Below are 25,698 nucleotides of genomic sequence, written 5' to 3' on the forward strand. Positions count from 1 at the left end.
AAAAGCCATCTAGTAATACTTAGGAACTTGATTAAGATCCGGAAATGAATGAGGCCATTCAGAAGAGAGGCAAAGTTCTGAAGAGGGTTCTAGGTATTCATAAAGGCCCATCATGCATGTGCTTGAACATTGTAGGCACCATAGCAAGTGGTGTTTAAAGTGAGGGCAATATATCAAAACACACACATTGGGTTGCAGGAAAGTGGAGAAAAATAGAAGCAAACAAAAAAATTAGTTGATAGTACAATTTCACAATAGATCAAAGGTGGTGCTATGCGTCCTATTTACCCAGGACACAAACTGATGCCTAAATTAATACTGTATAAGGAATTTTTAACTGAGCAGTTTACAAATACATCCCAATGGGTAGGAACAACACAGCAAGCTTAACAATGAAAGAGCATGCTGAAGAGCTTCATTAATTCAGCTTAATGGATACAACACCCACTGCTAATTAGTATAATTCAGTTTGTACACATGAATAAATGAATAAAACCAAGCCCACTGGGTCAAAAGAAATTAATTCTTATTCAACAGGTGCTGCTTATTCTAAATTTGCATTACAAAATAATCAGCACTACTCGTGATTTGGTACCTCGAAGTCATTATCCTCCTGACAAATCAAAGCAAAGGAGTCCACAAGATGACCAGGATTTTGAAACATTTTTTTACAAACCAGTAATGAAAACCACATATAAGCATACGACCAAAATCAAAGATTGCTTTACCTGTAACTGTGGATCTTCAAGTGGCCATCCGTAATTTGTATATGTACAGAGCAATATATTCTACGGCTAATCATTTGATGTGGTGCTCATCCCTAAAGCTCACTTGCTCAAGATGTGATTCGAGTCTTCCATAGGTTTTATGACAAGTAGAGAAAACACTCTCTGACTTCATGCTCTGGTTTGGGAGATCTCCAGAAGAATTTATTTGCTCTTTCTGAGTATACCCAAGCCTGATAGAAACAGATAGAACTGAAACGATCGCCCACCTCCTAGTTCTTTGCATATGCCAAAAAGAAAGGAAGGAAATCAGGACCACCAAAATGAAATGGGACCTGGACCACCACCACCACTACCCTATTTTTCAAGTTCTCTATGATGTATAGAAGACTCAAGGGAAGGTTTTCGACTTTGTACTAGGATTGACTGCTAGGGTGAGAACTGCAATCTGGCCATAGGGCAACTGGCTGCATTGTGAATTCTTGCCTGAATGCACATCACTCAAATGAAATTTAAGCATGAATAACTACACTTCTTCACACACCTTCTTCTCTCCTCTTTTCTCAGATACCACCTTTAGAATGACAAAAAAATATATCACACACACTCCTAGCCCCTTCTCCGTTGTCTAATGTAACTATTCCTTATGAATAAAAAACGTATCTCTTTGTGAACACACACCACAACGCCTTTTGGTATTATTTTTCCTTGCCAGATTGAGTCTCTAAGATACTTTCTATGAGGTACTTGCCATTCCTAATGCTGTCATTCCACAAACACGTGGTTTGAAAAGCATCTCATGTATGTTTCAGACATTTCATCGGTTCAGTGAACACGTCTAATCTGCAGAACTGGACATTTCCAAGGAACAAGTTCTCTTTCTGTTTGCATATATCACTTCACTGAACACTGCTGCACAGTAATTATTAAGGTATAATTCCCCCTGATAATAGACAGTAGAGTGACTTCCCCCAAAGAGTTCAAATTAATATTGATTGAAGAGTAAGAGTTGGCTATTCAGTCATTTTCATTTAATTAACTCCTGATTATTATAAAAAGGGTATGGGAGGAAGTTCAGAAGAGAAGGCTGGACTCTCATGAAATAACAACTTCCTTCCAAAAGATAAATCTCACCTCGGCACAAAAGATTCAGCCCCATCCGGTAGGTCAGTCTGAACAACTACAGAAATGCCGGGAAAAAAGCAAGGGAAACCTGTGGAAACGTTGCAATAGTTTGGAAGTTAGGTGACCAAGTATAGAAGTTTTACTTACATTTTTTGAAGGAAATATCTGTTCTTTCCCTTTGCTTTTAAGTGACTATATAGTTCTATGATTTGGGAAGTTCTTGCCCAAGTTCCGCTTCTAACTAGAGGTGTGTGAAACGGCAGAAATCCGTTCTGGTTTGGTTTTGAATTTCGAGTGCCCCCTCCCCCATTCTGTTTTTGAAGATTCTTCCCAAAATGGAAACAGAACTCCAGATCCTGAATTACTAATCAGAACAGCCCCTCTCCTAATCTCCTGGAATCATCCCAAAAACAGAAGGGCTGGGCACTCAAAATCTGAAATGAAAACAGGACGAAAACAGAATCGATTTCTGCTGTTTCCCACACCCCTAGTTCTAACAGTGGTTAAAAGTTCAAAAGCAAGCATATGGATCATATGTGCCATCTCCCACCTTTCTAATAATAATCCCTCACTTCTATTTCAAGCATACTTCTTTCTATTATTATTTGCCACATTTATATCCTGCCTCATGGAGGTCATAGTGGCATACATTCATTGCCTCTCCACCCCATTTCCGTCATAACAATCACGTGAAATAGTAAACCTAAAAATTGGTATAATTGGTCCTGTTAATGTTATGCTATTAATGACCTGTAAAATATGTTTGGTAAGGATAGGAGAGAACATCTTCTTAGTGACTGCTCCCAGACTGTGGACTTTTCTCCCATGGGAAGAATGGTTGGCCTCTTTTCGGCACTTTTTCTGCAAGCAAGCAAAGATGGTCTTATTTACTTAGACCTTTGATTGTTGTAAATGGTTATTTAATTGGCTATATTGTATTTTTATTTAGCAGTATTATATTGTAACTACTTTTTAAAGTGTTCCAACACAATGTTTCTAATATGGTTGTTTATTTGTATAATCTATTAATGCAACTGTATTATTTATTATTGCAACTCTATTTGTTTTTATATTGTGAGCCACCTTTATTTTCCTACTGGAAAAAAGGCAGGATACAAACGAGACAAACAAGACTTCCAGGTCCTGGCCAACATCAGTAACATATCAGTAGAGTTGCTGTTTGTAATTGACATCAATTCAACATTGATATATGGGGACCCTTTGAATGAGAGACCTCCAAGTCATTTTATCCTCAGCAGCTCTGCTAAGGTCTTGCAGACTTGGAGCCATGACTTCTTTGACTGAAACCATAGCTCCAAGTCTGCAGTGCAGTCTTACTCTTTGCCTATTGTCTTCTACCTTGCTGAGCATTGTTGTATTTTCTAGTGAGTCATGTATTCTCATGATATGTCTGAAGTAAAACAGCCTCATTTAGTTACATGGCTTCTATATGCATTGTTATCCATTGTGGATAATGTTAGTGGGGTGAATTGGCCAACCAGCTCTAAACTCTGCTCAGGATTTCTTCTTAGCTTTAGCCACACCTAACAACAGAAAAATACTATAGTTAATCAAGGTAAATTGAGAGATTGAGGTTAATATAGTGTAGTGACTTGAGTGCTAGACTAGTATTCTGGGAGCCAAAAGTTCGCATCTCTACTCTGCCAATAAAACTTTGGCCAAGTCACACTTTTTCAGTGTTAGAAGGCAGCAAAGACAAACTCCCTCTGAAGCAATCTTGCCAAGAAAACCTCATGATAATTTCACCCCAGGGTCACCCTAAGTACCGTTCTACACCAACATATAAATTGCAGATTATCTACTTTGAAATGGATTATAAGGCAGTGTAGAAGGGACTTTACTCAGAAACTAGTTCAAAGCTTGCACAATAACAAAAGAGAGTTTGATGCCAGCAACCTGATTGCTGGCACTAGAAATAAATATATAGATTCCCGAGAGATACACTCAATCAGACAGCATTACATCAGTCCCTGCCCTTACTGAAACTGAGGTAACACAAAAATGAACATGCATTAAGAAAATTAAATTATTATGAGCAGCATTTCTGGCTTTGTCCTTAAGACTACAGCTCCATATAAACAAATAACCATGAAGGAATTAAATGTCTGTATCTTGTTGAGATGTCCCTGTGATTAAAATAACACAATGGAAAACTGCTATTTGTTTCACCTCACTTCATGAAGACTATTCCAATGTAAGCCACTGGAGGAAGATGTTGCAACAAAACCCATCTGGAAAGTTTAAGAAGCATCTCCCAAGCCAACTAAGAGTACATCGCATATATTTAAGTATTCATAACATGGCACCAAAAATAAAACCCAGTCATCATCACGATTCCCTTACGCATTTCTAAAATAAATATTTTATGGTTGTGCAGAAGTTGAGGAAGCAAGGACTGGTTTCTGTCAGAACAAGGCAGTAGCTTGAGATTATATACTAATAGCACATAGCACTTCCACATCATTGATCGTAGCCTAGCAAGCTCTTACTTTTCTTTTTAAAGACTTCAAAAATACATCAGAAGCATGCTATTCATTGACCCTGACCGCCTGCCCCAGCACTGTCTTCTTCCCACCCTCTTTAGTAACCCCACATACATGCCCTTAACTACAATTAACTTTACAATACAGAGTTCACTTACACATATACACACAGATAAGTCTTGCACATAACAGACAAAAGAGTGTGAAATTGAAGTAGGAAAGGAAGATTGCATCGGTTTTGCAGCACTTAACAATGTCTAATCAGTCTAGATCAGTAGCCATCTTGAGTATCCTTGTGGAGAGAAAAAGTGGGGTATAAACAAACAAACAACAACAACAACAATAATTCTCAACCTTTTGTCCTTCAGGTGTTTTGGACTTCAACTCTCAGAAATCCCAGCCAACTTACCAGTTGGTAGGAATTGTGGGAACTGAAGTCCAAAACATCTGGTGGACCAAAGGTTAGGAACCACTTATTTAGATTAACATTGAACAAGAAAGTTGGACATTTTTAAAAATTTCTGCCCACTTTCCCACTACTGAAGGCATTTTTTCCTTCATGGAAACCTCAATGAGATCTTCCGTAGAGTGCTGTATGAGTAAAATTTTAAAGACTTTTAACTCCCCAAGATAATGCAGTTGGCCATTAGCGGCACATAAATCTACAGTCATTTTCACTGGGGTAAGGGGTCCAGCACACAGCTTATGGACTAGAGTTGTTCTATGTTCAAAGTACCTCCAGCATTCACTATGATTCCACAAGTTCACTTAGTAGATTTGCTAAGTGTCCACTGTACACACATCAAAATTTATTTTGAATTGCTTGCAATCAGAGATTCAAGAAAGGTTTTTCAATGTTTGCTAGGATACCATTTCGAAGAGTGATAGATTTAGAGTATTTGCCACTTCCCCCTCAATTTGGTGGCCCATTTGATCTGAACATCTAACGTTCTAAGTCAAAGGACTTGATCACACCAGCATGTTGTCTTGTTGGAATCACATTCCTTAAGGAAACAAAAACATACCCTTATTGGAACTATCACTTTCACATCCTACTACAATTGCACAATGCTGGACCTTTTTGATACAAAAATTTTGATCCCTTTTTAGTCGTGTTCAACCTACCCAGTGCCTGGACACTGGTCTATTTTTCCTTTCAACTCTATTTTGCTGTGACAGAGCAAATGCAGTTTCAAAGTTTTTGTGAGACCTTCCTCCACTGAAGGATGTTATCACACAAGGTAGAATGATGGAAGAACAACAAGATTCGATTAAGTGGTGGGTTTTTCCCACTTTTCTCAATGAAAAGAGACAATAATTATTTAAACTCAATGCAACTATGTGAGAGACACAGTGTTGTGCAATAAGGTTCATCCAATAAGGTTCCCCATGCCTTGGGGGAGAACTCCTCTGACCATTGAGTCCTATTGAACAGTCCAGGATAACCTCAAAGATTCAACTGTATTGAATTTCACATGGAAATGTGGCCTGAAGATGCCTCAACCTAGTATACATTCTTTCAATATACAATATTCAATTATATTGAGGGAGGCCTACTTTTATATAAGCTACTTGGGCTTGAGGTTTGTAATTTAAAACCATCTAAACCACAGAAAACATATGTGTTTGCCTACAGAATTTGTAACATATAGAAGTAATACGTCCCTGAAGTCAAAATACATCGATTTTTAAACAATCAGATTTAAAAAGAAGCTATTTTTTCTTGGACAAAGGCATGCAGACAGTTTAAGCTGGGCTTGTTTCTTTACAACAAAATATTACTGTATAGTATAGTGTTTGTGTTCTACCACTTTGTTCCACACCTGCATGACCAAGAGACCAAATCCAGGCAATTATTATACAGATGAGTCTCATTCCATTAAGCTATATCACTAAAAATCAATCAGCTATATCAGAAAACTGTCCTTCTACAATGGCTATTATTTGACAAAAATAATTTTAAAATTATTAATATACCCTCATAAAAACAAAACAAACCTGTGCAAAAAACCAAATATGAACTAACAAACAACAACAAAAAAAAAACATTTCAAACCTACTATCGCCACTTCCAATGCTGAAAATCACAAAGATTGCTGACAACAAGAATGATTCATTCTTTCCTGAACCAAGGATTTATTTCTTCTAGTAGTCATAGTAATGACGCTGAAGTTAACACGTATATATTTCTTGATTTAAAATATTTATCTCTCATTTTTTTACCAAGGTAGAGAGCCAAAGGTGGATTACATAGAAACAAAGAAGTAACAATCAACAGGTTAAAAATAGCCGAGAAAATAGTTGAGAGACTGACAAGCAACCAAGTCAAGTCCTGAGATTTTATGGTTCATCAAAAGGCAACACTAGGTTTTGCAGAGCTGTTCCAAGCACAAAGAATGACATCTGCCTCATGGAGGGAGAAAGATCCAAACACTGTTAAACTGGGCAAAGTCCAGAGTTAGCATTCTTCTGATGTTACAATTATAGCGAAGGGCCAAAAAGGAGGCATGCTAAGATCACATTAGGAGTGTTTGTGGATCCACAGGATCAAAAACCCTCTTATTCCCCATGGCATATGTCCAGAATGAAAATATTACACTGCAACCAGATCTTGGGTTCCCTCTCATTGCATGTAAAGGGAAAGGTGAAATAATACTTCTTTCCAATATTGGGACTCATACCTAACTCTTCAACCCTGCCAGCACAAACAAACCATGAGGGGAAAATGTTTTCTCCGCTTCCCTCTTCCTACCTGCCCAAAGCCTTAAACATCTTCCTCCAAAACTGCTTCAACGAACAGGCAGGAAGGTGGCATGAAAACATCTCTGGAGGGAGTTCCAAATCCTGGATATTACCACCCAAGGGTCCCCTTACTGCCTCCCATTAATGGGGAGCTGTTTAGATGCCATGAGCCTTGATCCCGCATAGGGTTCTTTGCCTATAAATCTGGAAGTTCAGAAACAACTTGGATCTCCTGAGCAATACTTATACAGAACCTATTTTGTCTCAAGATGGGATTTTGTTAAATTTCATCGCTCTTGCCTTTTAGAAGCAAGGCCCAGAGAACAGCCAGAGGGCATACAATGCTGATAAATCATTACTGTGATGGAGCTCTCTACCCAATTAGTTCCTTGCACAGGAGCCTGACTAAGAGCCCCACATAAGGAACTAATCATAAGGGATAAGAAATGTAAGAAAAATGAAGGACAACAGCAACCTACTCTCTGTTGAAATATGTCCTTAAACAAAAGCTAACTGAACTTGTTTGCTTGCTAACAGGAGTCAACAAACCTGTCTGTCCCAGTGTCCAGCACCTTTTAAGTGATCTTAAAATAGGATTTCACCAGTTCAAAATCATTCATTTAGCCTTAAGCACCCTTACACTGCCAGAGTGCAAATCCCATCACCCGTAGCTATTATGGCCATCATCTGAGAACCCAAACTAGGAAAATCACTACAGTATTCCACTGAAGTACCAACTTCTTCTCGATCTCTTCTTTTCACTGATATTAACTGATACTTACATCTATCCCAATATAATGATCATCAGGTACCATATAAACTGGAACTTCATTAAAGATCAGAGAAGACTTCCAGCAGAAATCTTTCAGGAAAATTCAAAAATTGTTTAAAATAAGCCATGAATGTAGGGAATAGTCCTACAAAATATTTGTACACTGTCCTTCAAGAGAGAAGCATATCATAACATTGAACAACTTAATGAAGTGCAAATTTATTTATTTGTGGTATTTATATACCGCCTTTCTCAACCTCAAAGGGGACTCAGGGCGGTTCACAGTGTTGGCAACAATTCAACGCCCTTGATTAAAAAAACAGCATAAAACTGTAATGACTTCAATGACCAGATTCAATACCAGAACTTTTCAGGATCTGTCCACTCACAAATAAAACTAATAAACTTGCTGACTATAAAGCATTGTTGTAAATGTTGTGGGGATAACATGTGTTCCTTGATTCATCCAAAGCAATAAAAAATATAATATTTGATATTTTGTGCAACACAGACACCAATAATTTACTTCATGCATCAATGACAGTATCTTCAGGAATTCAGTAACCTCTTGAAAAACCCTTTAGCCCTTATTGCTTTTAAGTTAATAACCTATGTTTTTTTTATGATTCCTGGTAAGAACTGATACATACATACATACATACATACATACATACATACATTGTAATCCACAGCTGCAAAATCCAAACCAAAAGAAACTTTCCGAGGGCAAGTTGTAAAGATTAAATACAAGAGAAAGGATGGGAAAGGATAAGGACAGTAGGGAATCTTGCCAAAACAAGTGGTTTCCAATCAAGGGTCTCCAGATGTCATACTTTGGCCCCTTCTACACTGCCATATAATCCAGATTATAAAATCATATAATACACATTATCTGCTTTGAACTGGATTATCCGAATCTACACAGCCATAAAATCTGGATCCATATAATCTGGATTTTATATAGCAGTGTAGAAGGGGCTTTCAGCACGTAAAAGCCCCAGCCAGCATGAGAAACAGTCAAGGATTCTAGGAGTTGAGATCCAAGATTTTTTACCCACCTTTTTGGCACAACAGTATCAAGCAGTGATAGCATAAGATTTTCCTTAGCACTGATTTATAGCAACTCTATTATAGTGTTTACTCAGCAAGACTTTTCATACAGAGTATAAACCTGACCTGCTCTTAGGCTGAGATAATATGACTTGTCCAAGGTCAACCAGTAGGTTTCTAAGAGATTTGAACCTTCCACATAGCTGAATAAAGTCCCACATTTTCTGCTTTGAACTGGAATATATGGCAGTGTGAACTCAGATAACCCAATTCAAAGCAGATATTGTGGGATTTTCTGCCTTGATATTCTAGGTTATATGGCTGTGGGATGGGCCCTTAGTCTCCTGGAGTTCTCATCCCAGCTCTCAAACCACTACACCATACTGGTCCTTTAAAAGGTCTTTACTGGATAGGAAACACTATGCTAACCCATTCACCATTGCCAAGGTGAATCTGACTTTGCTCAGCAATCAGACATCCCAGCCAAACTGTCTAAAACAAAACTCTGACATAAGATAAGAATCAAGTTCTTAATGTTATATTTTGCACTGATACAAACCGCAGCCTAAAACCCTGAGGCAACGCAAAGAAATTCCCCATAGAGAGAAGCTTAGCTCCATGGCTACAAAAAAAAAGTTACGAAGGAGAAGAGGGATTTGTATTAGTAAAATCAACCAAGTTAAAAAAAATTCAAAATGCAGACAAAGTGCTACCAAAATAGTAATATTATTACTATTGCTCAATAAAAAGTCCATTAGACAATCTGTAAAGAAATGTGGTTTCTATACTGAGCTACTAAAACCCTAGATAGTTATCTATAGCCTCTTGGTATTCTGTATCAATTACAGCAAGCCCATGTTGAAGGATATAGAATTTCTTAGAAAGGTGTTCTCTGAAGTAGAAATATAGCATTTGTGATTTTCAGTTTTTCACTTGCACAGGGGTCCTGTGACCCTAACCCCTGTGAATGTATAGGGTTGACTGTACAATGAACAAATGACAAATCAACTGCAGTATTCCAGTGTTAGGAATGTACAATATTGGCAACCTGACTTTTAAAAAATGTTACTGAAGACAAGCCTATCCCTCAAGATAGGGAGGAAAGGTAGAAGGAAAAATGTTGAGATACCAATGACCCCTTTTTTTTTCAGAATCATAAACAAAATGGAAGTGTACAGATTTGTAAAAGGCACCATGATGTAATGGGTTGACTGGAAAACCATGTGTCAGCAGCTCATTGGCTAAGTGTGCCAGGAGCCAACATTCTGATTGAATCATAGAATAATAGAGTTGGAAGAGACCTCATGGGCCATCCAGTCCAACCCCCTGCCAAAAAGCAGGAAATTGCATTCAAAGCACCCTCGACAGATGGCCATCCAGCCTTTACTTAAAAGCCTCCAAAGAAGGAGCCTCCACCACAATCCGGGGCAGAGAGTTCCACTGCCGAACAGCTCTCACTGTGAGGAAGTTCTTCCTGATGTTCAGGTGGAATCTCCTTTCCTGTAGTTATAAAGCCATTGTTCCGCATCCTAGTCTCCAGGGCAGCAGCAAACAAGCTTGCTCCCTCCTCCCTATGACTTCCCCTCACATATTTGTACATGGCTATCATGTCTCCTCTCAGCCTTCTCTTCTGCAGGCTAAACATACCCAGCTCTTTAGGCCGCTCCTCATAGGACTTGTTCTCTGGCTTGCTGCTGAGAAAAACGATTTTAACTGCCATTTTCTCTTCGGAGAGCGAAGACAGTGCTGACTAGAAACAGCTAGGGAATTAATGGCTGCCGACTGTCTGAAGCCTGATCATTTTAAGACAATGAGGCACAGTTAAAGACTGTTTTTAAAGGACTGTTTATTCCCTCTGTTCTCTGAAAGAAATCAGAGGGACTACTGTATACATTGTTGCTTTGTTTGATCTGTTGAAGTGAAGTAAAGTTACTATTACTTATTTCACAAACCTGAGTGGCACGTCATTACACTGCAGGGTAAATTTTGGTTCAGAAGCCGTGGTAAAGCTTCTATTTATTTACATCTACAACTTCCAACAGGAAGAAGTGGAAGATTTCATCAAGAAACAAAATAAACTGTGAGAAATACAGCAAACAAGATGAAAATACCCCCTTTCAAAATAATTTTGTTGTTGTTGTTGTTAATACCCCACTTTTTCCCTCCACAAGGAGACTCATAGTGGCTTACATTAAAAGCATTTCAATACAATTTAAAATCTACCAATATACAAACATTAAAACAGAATTAAATATCAATGTTATTAAAAGATTCATAGTTAAAATTCACGAAAACACATTAGAAGGTAAAAACACATTCACTCCTCTTCGTATGCAAACAGGATGGGTTCAGGTTTTTCTTTTTAAAATTATTTATTCATAATAAATCAATTATACAAATCACACGCAATTCACATCAACACAAAGAATACAATAATCAGTTAAAGATAGCTATCTGCCGGGGTACTTTGAATGCGATTTTCCTGCTTCTTGGCAGGGAGTTGGACTGGGTGGCCCATAGAGTTGGAAGATGTCTCTTCCAACTCTATGATTCTATGAAACAATAGCCAAAAATGTAAAATGAAAATGCCACAAAAAGAATTTAGAAATTTTAGTTTCTGTATGCAAAGCTTATGCTATATCACTGCCCTTTGCAGACTGCAGTTCTTGATTGGGAATAGGGAGGCAAAAAGTATTTAATGTTTATATTTGCTTTCTCTTTGTAAACTGTGTGCTTATATTAGAACATTTTTAATTATGTTGTGTGCCGTTCTGCATCCCAAACCTGGGAAAAAGCTGGGATAAATCTAACAAACCATTTCAAACACTTCTACAGAACTATTCAACACAAATATAGTTCCATATAAACACTCACAAACCATTATATTTTTTCACATCAGTAATATGTCCAATTTTCACATTATTATATTAAAAATTATATGTAGACAGATGAAGAGAGAGATGAGGTATAATCGCCCGGAAAGTAAGATTCAACACACAGTGTTGACACAACAGAACAGAACGTAACCTTTCTTTTGTTTGCACAAGAAAACAGTTTGAGAGCTGGTTCTTTAAGGGGATCCAAAGGATCCATTTCCAGACGTGATGGTTTCTTAACTTTCTCTGTAGGCAGGACATATCAGATGCCATTCAAGAAAAATACACTAACAGCTGGATGGGACAGATCAATTAAACTAAGGCCTCTTTTTCCTCTTGCCTCAGCTTTCTCTCCCAGCCTTCCTTTGAAGTTTGTGCCATTGAGAAATCAGCAACAGCTGAGCAACACGTGTTATCATATAATGCTGAATGCAAGGACAATATTGCACAGCTAGATGCTTTGTTTCTTAATCCAGGATTGCAAGAAAGCATTACAATGCCTTTTGTTGAAGATAATCTTGTTTTTGAGTACATTATATGAGTAAGTAGGAAAAGCTAATTTTAAAAATACTGTGACTTGATTAAACAAAGTACTTAGTACTAAGTCTAATACAACAATCCATTTCTCCCGCCCCAATCTTCTCCCTCTATTTTCTCTCTCAAGGTTTACATACTATGCATGATTTCTGAAATGCATCTGTGAGAGTACTTTATATTGACAACCCACAGGAGGCCGGGTAATGTAAGCCAGGATATAGTACTTCCATACCAAAACTGGAGAGCTGGAGCTGAAAAAAAAGCCTCCAGATGGCTTCTCAAGTGTATGAACAAGAGGTGATTCAAAAATAAATACTACTATCTTACAACCTGCATTGTTAATTTTTGTGCTGTGGTAGCTCTCCAAAACATTTTTTCCAATGCACATCTAAGAATTTCATTCATGAGAATTCATATTACAGTCACAAGTATCTATCTTGCTCACACTGTCACGAATGGAAATTGAACTTTTATAGAAACTGAGTTAAAATTTTATACATCATTTTAGTCCCATTCCCTACATTTATACAGTATACTAGCTTGGGTACCCAGTAATGCCCCAGTTATTTGGAAAGGGTCTTGTTTGTTTTTGGATGTTAGGTAATATCAGTTTGGTCATATGTTATGCTATGTCATAGGAAAAAACTCAGTCTTTGCTTTTGCTATTTTTATGACTGCTCTCATTAGGAAATGCATAACGATGTGGGTGAACTACAATTCTCAAGAATCTTGGGTCAATCCCCCCAGTATTCACAGTTGGCCATGTTGGGTCTGTATGCCAAATTTGGTCAAGGTCCGTCATCTGCTGGGTTTAGTGTTCTCTAAATAAGGGTGAACTACAACTCCCAGATTCCCAGGGCAATCACCCCGAAACCATGCCAGTATTCACAATTAGCCATGTTGGATCTATGTGCCAAGTTTGTTCCAGATCTGATGTTGGCTGGATACAGTATTTTCTGAATACGGGGGAACTATAACTCTTGGATGTCAAGCTCAATCATCCTCAAACCCAGCCACTATGCAAATTTGACCATGTTGGGTCTGTGCGCCAAGTTAGTTCTAGGTCCATCGTTGGTGTGGTTCAGAGTTATCTTTGATTGTAGGTGAACTATTCATCCCAGTCCGTACAACTCCGATAAATCATGGTGAATTCTCCCCCAAACGTCTGCAGTATATTCAGTTGCTGATCAATTCCTCTGTTTGCTGTGTGCCATAGGAAAAGGTAGGAAAGGGTTAAGGGAGAGGCAGTGGGTGGGGTCATGGAAATGGAGAGAGAAAGGAACACTGGGATGTGCTCACTGCAAGCCGCAATGTCCTGGAAGGGAGTGACTTGATGGCTCCTCTGCACTGGGAACTATAGCCCGTTTGTGAAGACTAGAGGCTGTTTGTGTGAGCGGATGCCTGTGCCACATACACAGATACAGATTTTCACTTTTATTCTGTGTATAGATATACATTTAGGACCTTATCACATTAGGAAATACTCCATTCCTGAGACTATTTGAGAATTATTTAGAATGGGTCCCATCACTAGACGTTTGCTCCATTCCGTCAGTATTCCTCTGGAATCCATCTGCAAAGCGTCGCAGAAACAGAATTATTTGCAGACAGAATTTTAGGACCTTATCACATTAGGAAATACTCCATTTCTGACACTGAGAATGATTTTGAATGGGTCCTATCACATGACGTTTGCCCCATCCTGAAAATATTCCGTCAGAATTAGCCTGCAAAGCATCGCAGAAATTGATTATTTGCAGATTGAATTCTTATCGTGTTTTTTTTTTGAAATACTACAGAGTCTTCCATTGCTGAAGCACTGTTTTTGTGTGTGATAGGAAAATCTGTATGCATTCAGTCAGCAACAATACTTTTTAAAAGGTCAAAGAGTGATTTAGGGGGTGTTTTGAATGGATTGGGAGGAACCAGCCTTCCATGGTGTGATGAGTCAAAGTGCAGTATTTTCAAATCATAACAATCATAGTAATCAGGTGTGATGCGGTATGCATCCCGTCTTAATGTAGTATGCATCCAGTCCTAAAAAAGAGATGGGATGCGTACAGATATAAATGGATTATATCCCAATGTGATAAGGTCCTGAGGTACTTCACAACTTCAGTAGAAGAAGCCTAGAAATAATTAGGGATGCCTATGTTCATCAAATTAAATAGGCTTATGATCTAAGTTCAGACTGCCTAGCTGTGAACAGTGACTGAGATGTAGCACAGTAGAAAGAGCCATAAATGGTCACATTAGCACAAATTGTTCTTTTTGAACTCTAAAGCCAAAGTAGAGTATATTAAACAGAATGAGTTAACCAATAAACATTTTAACCTTAGGCTACATTTCAATGTCCTTATTTGAGTGTAAGTCCCTTCAACTTCCAAGCAATAGTGCTTTGGAGCACACTACTGTATCTCAAGTTCTGTATCTGCCAGTCTAGCACCCTTCACATGAATCAGTAGCATCTCCCATTATTTGTATCTATCATTAATTTTAATAAGAACTACCTCCAGGTAGGAATGCAATTCTGATGAGCCCCCAGCACAGTTAAAGAGGCTCAAATCAATCAAAGGATTAGCAATGCTCACTCCCAATAATTTCAATCATTTTTATCTGTTCTAATTCTACTTGTTTGCTGCAGATAACAGCAAATCGTCAGCCTTCCATAGCAACCGCATCCCTATAAAAATCTCTGAACCCATTAGCAGCAAATTATTAATTTTCTACTCCATATTGAAAAGATGTCCAAAGACATTTGGTTACTTTTTAATAATATAAGGAAGGCTTTTGAGAACCCAACAGAGGTCAGCATTGTGTTTCCATCACCAACTCACAAAAAGAATGTAGATTTGCCAAAACCGAGAGAAAGCGTTCATGAAGATTGATGCTATTCTTTATCTCAGTGGAGATAAAGTATTTCTTAGCTATCGTAGTCCATAGCCACCAGTAATAATAATATCTTTAGTACTGCCTTAGTGAAACTAGGAGTTTAATGACCAATAGTTCAATACCGTCTCAGTGAAACTAGGAATTTAGCGATCACAAGCATACTTCCAGCAGTTATGAATGGGAATGGATAGCTGGAATTATTACCACCAGAAATAAATGTTCAGTATATCCTACCAGCAGTGCTCAGTAAAGGTAACACCTTTATAAGGCCAGGATTCAAAGAACCAAAGAAACCTACCCATTTCACTATACAATGAAGTTACCAAATCATATGACTCAGAAGAAGCCGCTATTTGCACAGCCATCAGGGCTGACCCAGAATTCCCCTAGACTGGCACAGGCCTCCTGCACAAGTGAACTCAAGAAGTAGGTGGATCTCAACCATGGAAAAAAACAAATAGCCCCCCACAGAAGGATCTTGGGGTAGCTGCCAAATATATTACAGTAGAATCTCACTAATCCAAGCCTCGCTTATCCAAGCCTCTGGATAATCCAAGCCATTTTTGTAGTCAATGTTTTCAATATATCGTGATATTTTGGTGCTAAATTCGTAAATACAGTAATTACAATATAACATTGCTGCATATTGAACTACTTTTTCTGTCAAATTTGTTGTATAACATGAAGTTTTTGTGCTTAATTTGTAAAATCATAACCTAATTTGATGTTTAATAGGCTTTTCCTTAATCCCTCCTTATTATCCAAGTTTTTCGCTTATCCAAGCTTTTGCCGGCCCGTTTAGCTTGGATAAGTGAGACTCTACTGTAAATACTAAAGAAAAATACTTTTAAGTGTTTAAGTACAACATGTCTCTCTCACTTAACCAGTTTCCAACACTGAGCCAGTCATTATTAAAAGTCACTATTTCTTTAGGAATTGAAAATATGTATCAAACAGTTTCCTTTTTTCTCTAAATCACAAGACTCTTTTGTATTAACAAAACTCACTTTAATACATTGCCCTTCGATTTGCAATGATGTTGGGGAAAAGCACTCTGGCAAGTCTCCAAAAGTTCTATAACTTATGCACCAGTTACAGAAAATACATCTCTTTGGTGTCCAATCCTGATGTATGGATGGATCTGAATATATAAGATAGGAAATTGTGGCAGATGCCTTGATAAAACAGAGATGAACTGTGCTCAGAGTCACCATGAGTGCACAAATTGCAATTATGGGCCAGGAACTTACTGGAGAGAAAGAATGGGAAAGTGCACTGCAAACCACATTCAAATGCAACACTTCCACTGTAAAAAGCCTTTTGTATTTCCATGGGATGGGTGAGGGTATGCATTCCTACCTACAATATTGTGAGCATGGGAAAGTGCATCTCCACCCACCTCCTTGGGCTACAGGCCTATCACTGCGCATTATCTAGATCTGGGTAAAGGCCAGAGTAACTTTTAGTTTCACACTATTGCTTAAATGAACTAGATTTAGTGCTCCAGAAAACATGAAGCTGTCCTGCCTCTGTGCATGCAAAGATCACATCTCAAACTAACCTAAGAGGAAACAGCCATATTGGAAGAAATGTGGATGGAGGAACAATTCCTCCTGAGAAATTGGATACCACACACCACAAAGTATAAATAGACCCCAAGAGAATTACAACGCTACACCACAAATTGATTGCAAAAATAAACCAAAAACCCTCAAACAATCCCACCTAAACATTAGGAAGTATATCTTGACTGCAAGAAATTGACTCTACCACCTTCTGTGGTATGAGTCAACTTCTTGCAGTCAAGACATTCTCCCAGAAGCGGATGGGCTTCCTTTTTTGTAGAGGCTGAATGGTCATTTTTCAGAAATGTGTTAGTTGTATGTTCTTGCATGAATGCAGTTTAACCAGGCAATCTTGTGGTCTCTTCCGACTTTGAGATTCTATGATTCTACATGAAACAAGAGCAAAAGCATTTGAATACAGGGAATCCCCAAGTTATAAACAAGATAGGTTCTGTAGGTTTGTTCTTAAATCTAATTTGAATGGAAGCTGGAACAGATACATTATTAAAGTGTAACTCCAGCCACCTATCTATCTATAGCATAGGGAAGGGTTAACACCCATGTGAGGTTTGTTTTGCTATCTGTGCCTCTGTTCAGAAGATTTCACCTTACTTTCTGTCCCTGTGATAATTGAATTTTGAAAAATTTGGCTTGTTGCGGAAACAAGGATTGCTGTCCACCCACATCAGTACACCACACAGCTCTTGTCCAATGAACTTTAAAGATGCAAGTGTGCTCTGTGCTCCAAAGGTCTAGTCAGTGGGTTGAGGATCAAATCCCCTCTAATTCTGCACATGTATTCTACCTGTACTTTTCTTAAAACAAAATATAGGCAGTTCGCACGTTACAAACAAGATAGGTTCAGTAGGCTTATTCTTAAGTCTAATTTGTATGTAAGCCAGAACAGCTACATTTTTAAGTGTAATTCCACACACACACCACACACACACACACACAGATATATATATATATATATAGAGAGAGAGAGAATGAATTTTTTGCTGTCTGTGCCCCTGCTCAGAAGATTTCACCTCACTTTCTGTCCCTGTGAAAATTAGATTTTGACAAATGTGGCTTTTTGTGGAAACAAGGATTGGTAATAAAGCTTCAGGAGACACCTTTTTGCCATGATAATTCTTTCAGGAATGAATTGCCCTTCCTAGTAAAGGTTTCCCCTGACGTTAAGTCCAGTCGTGACCGACTCTGGGGGTTGGTGACCGACTCTGGGGGTTGGTGCTCATCTCCATTTCTAAGCTGAAGAGCTGGTGTTGTCCGTAGACACTTCCAAGGTCATGTGGCCAGCATGACTGCATGGAGCGCCATTACCTTCCCACTGGAGCGGTACCTATTGATCTACTTAATTTGCATGTTTTCAAACTGCTAGGTTGGCAGAAGCTGGAGCTAACAGCGGGCGCTCACTCCGCTCCCTGGATTCAAACCTGTGACCTTCGGTCCGCAAGTTCAGCAGCTCAGCGCTTTAACACACTGTGCCACAGGGGGCTCCTTTCCCTTCCTAGGGGTAGATTTATCTCACTTTCTGTTATCTCACCCTATTCTTAACTATGAGTTGGATGTAAGTTGGATGTTTTTAGCTCGAGGACTGCCTGTACAGTCAGCTGGAAACTCCAGTGCCTTTGTAGAAATCAATATAGGTAGTAATTCACTTACTCCCTCTTCAGAGTCTAGTGTGCATTTAAGTTTAACTGCTCGTAAGGCTGCCTAAGCATGATGGAGAAGTGGGAACAGCAGTAAGCAGACTCCATAACTTCATGGCACAGATGCAGAGCCTGTTTTCATCAGAGACATATTTGTTCTTCCATGACCTCTCCCACCTCAGCACAGACATGCTCTCTCTTTTGCCATCCGGTGCAGGATGTGGGGCGGAGTAATGCCACTGGGGGCTTTTCAAAACTGAAACTCCCCACATTGTATATTGATGAGTAAAGCTAGCTCGTTATGTAGTGAAGGGCTCTGCTGGTGGTCGCACAAAATGACACCCCAGACTGAGGAAACATTTTTTTCCCCTGCTGCAGAAGATTAGCATTCCGAGACATGCATGTGCAGTTGCGCACACAAACTTTGTGCGATCATCATGGAAACGGTGGGCACTGACTTTTACAACACAAGAAACAACTCGCCGCTGCTCTGAAGACCAGATCAAAACACCATCGTAAAGGTGGACTAAACCACATGGATTCAAACCCGGCCTTGTCACTATTCTTCCCCCTTCCAGAACAGAATATCAAGGCAGATAACCCACAAAATCGGCTTTGAACTGGATTATCTGAGTCCACACTGACATAAAATCCAGTTCAATGTGGATTTTTATACAGCTATGGGGAAGGGGCCCCAGAAAAGCTGCTTAATCCACTCACACATTGGAAAACTGATTGATCCCCAGCGTTTGCGCATGCTCATCAGAAGGAAGTCCTAATGAGATCAATAGGTAAGCCTTCCTTCAAATAGTTTTTATTTTGAAGGAATGTGGCGGTGGCTGAAGAACACCAAAAGGGGGCTGTTTGGGGTTCTTTTCAACGGACGGGGCTGCCATTTTCATAATTAAACAATTTAAAAAAGTAACAAGTTTGGCAAATCAGGCTGACTTTTGAAGGCATCCTGAGTTGAGTCCGAGAGTGGCACTGGAAGCGGATGCAGTGACTTCCGAGTAAACTTGAGCAGGTATGGACGGACCAAGGCAAAGGGAGAGCATGATGCTGAGGCAAAAAAAAAAAGGGGGGGGGGGTAAAACAAGACGTCAACGAAGCAAAGCGGAAGACAAGTCGCAAAGACTTGAGGAATGAGAGGAAGGAAACCCTGCAGGAAAGCTGCTGAGGAATAAATGTTTTTTGGCGGGGAAGGGGGAGAGAAGCCCAAAACGGCAGGAGTAGGGAGGGAAAGAAGGCAGGACAAGGCTGAGGCGAAGCGGAAGGGGAAGAGACGCCAACGTCGAAGTTTGTACATACGGGCTTCTTCGGCTACGGCTCCATCCGCGGCTGGGGCTCCTCTCCGCAGTGGCTGCGGCGGGCTTTCCTCCCTTCGCCTCGCAAGCGGCGTGGCTGGGCCGCCCCTTCCTCACAGAGTCCGCGCACTCCTCGCCTCCCTGACTGGATTCCTCGCCTCTCAATCTCTGCCTCCCTCTCCCTCTCTCTCGCAGGCGTCGCAGCTGAGTTGGCTGCAGGCAACCGAGTTTGGGGCTGGCCTCCTGGCCCCGCCCCCTCCCGCAGGGCTCCTCCTCCTCCTGGCTGCGTCTTTGGAGCCCTTCCCCGACGGGCTGTTTCTTTCGCTGCCTTCTCCAGGAGAAACTGAAGGGAGGCGCGGGGGCTCTTAAAGCCGCAGCAGCCTCCGTCGCAGGAGGAAGAGGAGGAGGAGGAGGAGGAGGAGGAGGGCCAGGCGCGAAAGGAAAAGGCGCGCGCCCACGTGCGCCTGCACGAGGCCAGGCTCGTCCTTCCCGGCACTGATCCGGGTTGGGAGGCAGGCGGCACGTAGAACAAGCCAGGCACCCACGGAGAATCCTGTGGAGAGAGAGGGGGTGTAGATAAAATGTGGATAACACACACACACATATGTGTGTGAGTATAGGTATACATCTATATATATAAAAGAGTGATGGCATCACGGCAATTCACAAAACAACAAAAGTACAGGCCCCCCAACCTCAAAATTTGACAACACAACCCATCATCCACGCCTCAAGGTTGATACAACAAAAAGAAAAGAAAAATAAAGTCCTAATTAGAGGGAGCGCAATAATTTTTTTTATCCAATTGCTGCCAGTTTAGAGGGCTAATCTCTGCCCACTTGGTTGCCTAGCAACCAAGGGACAGCCAGGTTTCAGTTAGGGGACAGGCAGATTTAGGCCTCACTTAGACTTCTTCCACAGATTATCTAATTTGCACTGGATTATATGGCAGTGTAGACTCAAGGCCCTTCCACACAGCTATATAACCCATTTATAATCTTATATTATCTGCTTTGCACTGGATTATCTTGACTCCACACTGCCATATAATCCACTTCAGTGTGCATTTTATACAGCTGTGAAGAAGGAACCTCATATAATCCAGTTCTGAGCAGATAATATAAGATTAGAAATATACAGTAGAGTCTCACTTATCCAACGTAAACAGGCTGGCAGGATAAGTGAATATGTTGGATAATAATAAGGGATTCAGGAAAAGCCAATTAAACATCAAATTAGGTAATCGTTATACAAATTAAGCACCAAAACATCATATTATACAACAAATTTGACAGAAAAAGTAGTTCCATGCGCAATAATGCTATGTAGTATTTACAGTAGAGTCTCACTTATCCAACACTCGCTTATCCAACGTTCTGGATTATCCAACGCATTTTTGTAGTCAATGCTTTCAATATATCGTGATATTTTGGTGCTAAATTCATAAATACAGTAATTACTATATAGCATTACTGTGTACTGAACTACTTTTTCTGACAAATTTGTTGTCTAACATGATGTTTTGGTGCTTAATTTGTAAAATCATAACTTAATTTGATGTTTAATAGGGTTATCCTTAATTCCTCATTATCCAACATATTCGCTTATCCAACGTTCTGCCGGCCCGTTTATGTTGGATAAGTGAGACTCTACTGTACTGTATTTACAAATTTACCACTAATGAATTTAAAACACTGACTACAAAAACATTGATTATGAAAAGGCAGACTGCGTTGGATAATCCAGAACATTGTATAAGCGAATGTTGGATAAGTGAGATTCTTCTTTAATATGAAATAATTACTGGGATAGAATAATGCAGAACAATAGAATCTCTAAAACCAGGACAGTAAATAAACAGGGGAACTCTACACAGGAAACAATCAGGGCCAGCTAACACCTCCCAACAAAGTATTCCCATTATCAAAGTCTGGCAAATCCTGTTTTCTCAGGGCCACAGACAGTAGAATCACATAAAATATCGCAAACAACACCACTCTGAAAACAAGGGAATTCCAGACAGGAAACAATCAGGGCCAGCTAACACCTCCCAACAAAGTATTCCCATCATCAAAGTCTGGCAAATCCTGTTTTCTCATGGCCACAGACAGTAGAAGCACATAAAATATCGCAAACAACACCACTCTGAAAACAAGGGAATTCCAGACAGGAAACAATCAGGGCCAGCTAACACCTCCCAACAAAAAATTCACTCAGGGAGGAAACAGCCAGGCTTTAAAGCTGCAAGGCCATTACATCCTAATCATTTTTCCTAATTGCAGCATTCATACTTGCCTCCAACAAAAAAAACCAATCAGAAATATTGTATATTCACAACCTTTAGGAAATAATATCCCCTGATGGCGTAGCGTGTTAAAGCGCTGAGCTGCTGAACTTCTGGACCGAAAGGCCACAGGTTTGAATTGGGGGAGCGGAGAGAGCCCCCACTGTTAGCCCCAGCTTCTGCCAACCCAGAAGTTCGAAAACATGCAAATGTGAGTGCATCAATAGGTACTGCTCTGGCGGGAAGGTAACGCCGCTCCATGTAGTCATCCCACATGACCTTGGAGGAGTCTACGGCCAACGCCGGCTCTTCGGCTTAGAAATGGAGATGAGCACCAACCCCCAGAGTCAGACACAACTGGACTTAATCTCTGGGGAAAACCTTTACCCTTGACCTTAACTACCACCAATTCCTCAATACTTTTTTCCCATACCACCATACTTCGCCACAGCAACGCGTGGCCGGGCACAGCTAGTATATATATATATATATATATATATATATATATATATATATATATACTAGCTGTGCCCGGCCACGCGTTGCTGTGGCGAAGTATGGAGGTATGGGAAATAAAGTATTGAGGTAATTGTGGTAGTTAAGGTAAAGGGTAAAGGTTTTCCCCTGACGGAGCTTAGCCTTCTAACTGGCAGCAATTGGCTAAAAACAATTATTCCTCTCCTTCTAATTAGGACTTTATTTTTCTTTTATTTTTGTTGTATGAACGTAGAGGCATGGATGAGGGATTGTGCTGCCAAGTTTAGTGTTTCTGGGATGTGTAGTTTTGTTGTTTTGTCCTTGGCCGAAATTTCATTACCCGTTTATATATATATAGATACACGCACACACACACACACATATATATATACTAGCTTTGCCCGGCCACCGCGTTGCTGTGGCATATGGGAATCATTTGTTGGCCAGGTGGAATAGCAGTGAATAGCCTTGCAACCTCAAAGCCTGGCCGTTTTCTGGAGTAGCTAAAGTAGTATCCTCAATCAAAGAGGCCTGGCTACTTCCTTTGTCGGGGAATCATTGGCCAGCTTGAATTGTGCTGAATAGTCATGCAGCTTAAAAGCCTGGCCATTTTCTACATAGGGCATCCTTGCTAGGCTAGGTTGAATGGGATGGAGTAGCCTTGTGACTTCAAAGCCTGCGGGTTTTCTATCTAGGAGAAATCTTGCTTGGCCAGGTTGAATTGCACTGAATAGCCTTGCAGCTTAAAAGCCTGGCTGCTTTCTACATAGGGCATCCTTGCTAGGCCAGGTTGAATGGGACGGAGTAGCCTTGTGACTTCAAAGCCTGCGGGTTTTCTATCTAGGAGAAATCTTGCTTGGCCAGGTTGAATAGCACTGAATAGCCTTGCTGCTTGCAAGCCTGGCCGCTTTCTACCTTTCAGAATCCTTGGAGAGAAGAACATTTTATTGATTACCCCTTAGGCCATATCAAAGTACCAAGCCAAACAACCAGGTTCGAAAAGACCTGGATACATTCTATACAAATATTAAATAAAACACTTGTAACCATACAAAGGGCCCCTGGTGGCACAGTGTGTTAAAGCGCTGAGCTGCTGAACTTGTGGACCGAAAGGAGCCAGGTTCAAATCCTGGGAGCGGAATGAGCGCCCACTGTTAGCCCCAGCTTCTGGGGTTCGAAAACATGCAAATGTGAGTAGATTAATAGGTACCGCTCTGGCGGGAAGGTAATGGCGCTCCATGCAGTCATGCCGACCACATGACCTGGAGATGTCTATGGACAATGCCGGCTCTTCGGCTTAGAAAGGGAGATGAGCACCAACCCCCAGTGTCGATCACGACTGGACTTAATGTCAGGGGAAACCTTTAGCCATGCAATAAATAAATATAATAAAACTGAGTGTGTACATCATATGTCATTGTCACCCCTACACCCCTACAGTTTACCCCAATCAACCCCACATATGTGGATCTCAATCGTATTGTTTTGCTCAAGTACAGAGCCGTTTTATATGTTATTTTTGGACCTTGACCGCACATAAAGTACGTTGTTCTGATGTGCGATTCCCAGTGCATTGTCCGTTTGATAAATGGACCAAGAAACAAATCACCTTCTGATACAATTTACAGTCAAATAATATATGTGCTAAATCCTCAATTTCAGGTGCTCCACAGATACAGAATCGTTCGTTATAAGGGATGTTGTTGAATCTCCCATATCTAACCATTGTATCAAGCTGATCAAATTTAGCTCGAGTAAATACCTCCCTAAAGTGTTTTGGCATTTGGATTTTTAGATAGTTGGCAATTAGGAAGGTACATTTATGTTGACTCTTCCATTTCAGAATCCTGGGTTGTTGTCTGTTTTCCAGGATGTATGGCCATGTTCCAGAAGTATTCTCTCCTGATGTTTTGCCCACATCTATGGCAGGCATCCTCAAAGGTTGGGAGGTACCTCACAACCTCTGAGGATGCCTGCCATAGATATGGGCAAAAACGTCAGGAGAGAATATTTCTGGAACATGGCCATACGTCCCGGAAAACAGACAACAACCCTGTGATCCCGGCCATGAAAGCCTTCGACAACACAAATTCTTGGTTGGCCAGGTTGAATAGCAATTAATAGTCTCAGTGTGGCAGTTATGACTACTGCAATTAGCCACCTTGATTAGCATTTAATGGCCATGCAGCTTAAAAGCCTGGCTGCTTTTTATTTACTGTCCTGATTTTAGATATGATATTGTTTTGTATTATTATACCACAGTAATTATTACATATTATATTTATAATCTTATATTATCTGCTTAGAACTGGATTATATGAGACCCCTTCAACACAGCTGTATAAAATCCACACTGAAGTGGATTTTTGATTAAAAGACATATTTTGGATGACTATGTCTTTTGTGGCCAAATTTGGTATGATTTGGTTTGGTGGTTTTGTTGTTTACTCCATAGTAAAACGACGATTGCATTTATATATATATATGGAGCCCCCAGTGGCGCAGCGGATTAAACCGCTGAGCTGCTGAACTTGCTGACCAAAAGGTTGGTGGTTCAAATCTGAGGAGGGGGTGAGCACCCACTGTTAGCCCCAGCTTCTGCCAACCTAGCAGTTCCAAAACATTTAAATATGAGTAGATCAATAGGTACCGCTCCGGAGGGAAGGTAACGGCGCTCCATGCAGTCATGGAGGCAGGCAGGGACATTGCAGGTTGTAGTGAGCACATCCCAGTGTTCCTTTCACTCTCCATTTGCATGATCCCACCCACTGCCTCTCCCTTAACCCTTTCCTACCCTTTTCTATGGCACACAGCAAACAGAGGAATTGATCAGCAACTGAATATACCGCAGACATTTGGGAATAATTCACCATACTTTATAGGAGTTGTAAGGACTGTGATGTATAGGTCTCAGCCTACTTGAGGGACCATATCTCCTTCTACCAACCCACTCGAACCCTGAGATCCTCAGGGGAGCCCCTTCTCTCAGTCCCACCACTATCGCAGGCGCATTTGGTAGGAATGAGAGAGAGGGCCTTTTCGGTGATGGCCCCGCTGCTCTGGAAGTCCCTCCCTAATGAGGAGTGATCAGCCTCCTCCTTACTGGTCTTTCATTAGCAAATTAAAACCTTTCCGTGGAGCCAGGCCTTCCCAGATGAATAAAAATAGGCACTGCCCGTCAGATAAATTT

General features: G+C 40.3%; 1 protein-coding gene across 1 annotated transcript in view; it reads right to left on the reverse strand.

Annotated features, from left to right (window-relative positions):
- Nucleotides 1-20,086, reverse strand: part of rassf8 (Ras association domain family member 8) — a 108,771-nt gene extending 88,685 nt beyond the window's left edge. The window contains exon 1 of the mRNA XM_003226138.4: nucleotides 19,752-20,086. The gene's annotated coding sequence lies outside the window, so the exon portion shown is untranslated. The remainder of the gene's footprint in view (nucleotides 1-19,751) is intronic.
- Between the last annotated feature and the right edge of the window lie 5,612 nt (nucleotides 20,087-25,698).

Source organism: Anolis carolinensis, chromosome 5 (assembly GCF_035594765.1).
Source record: "Anolis carolinensis isolate JA03-04 chromosome 5, rAnoCar3.1.pri, whole genome shotgun sequence".
In the NCBI taxonomy this organism is placed as follows: Eukaryota; Metazoa; Chordata; class Lepidosauria; order Squamata; family Dactyloidae; genus Anolis; species Anolis carolinensis.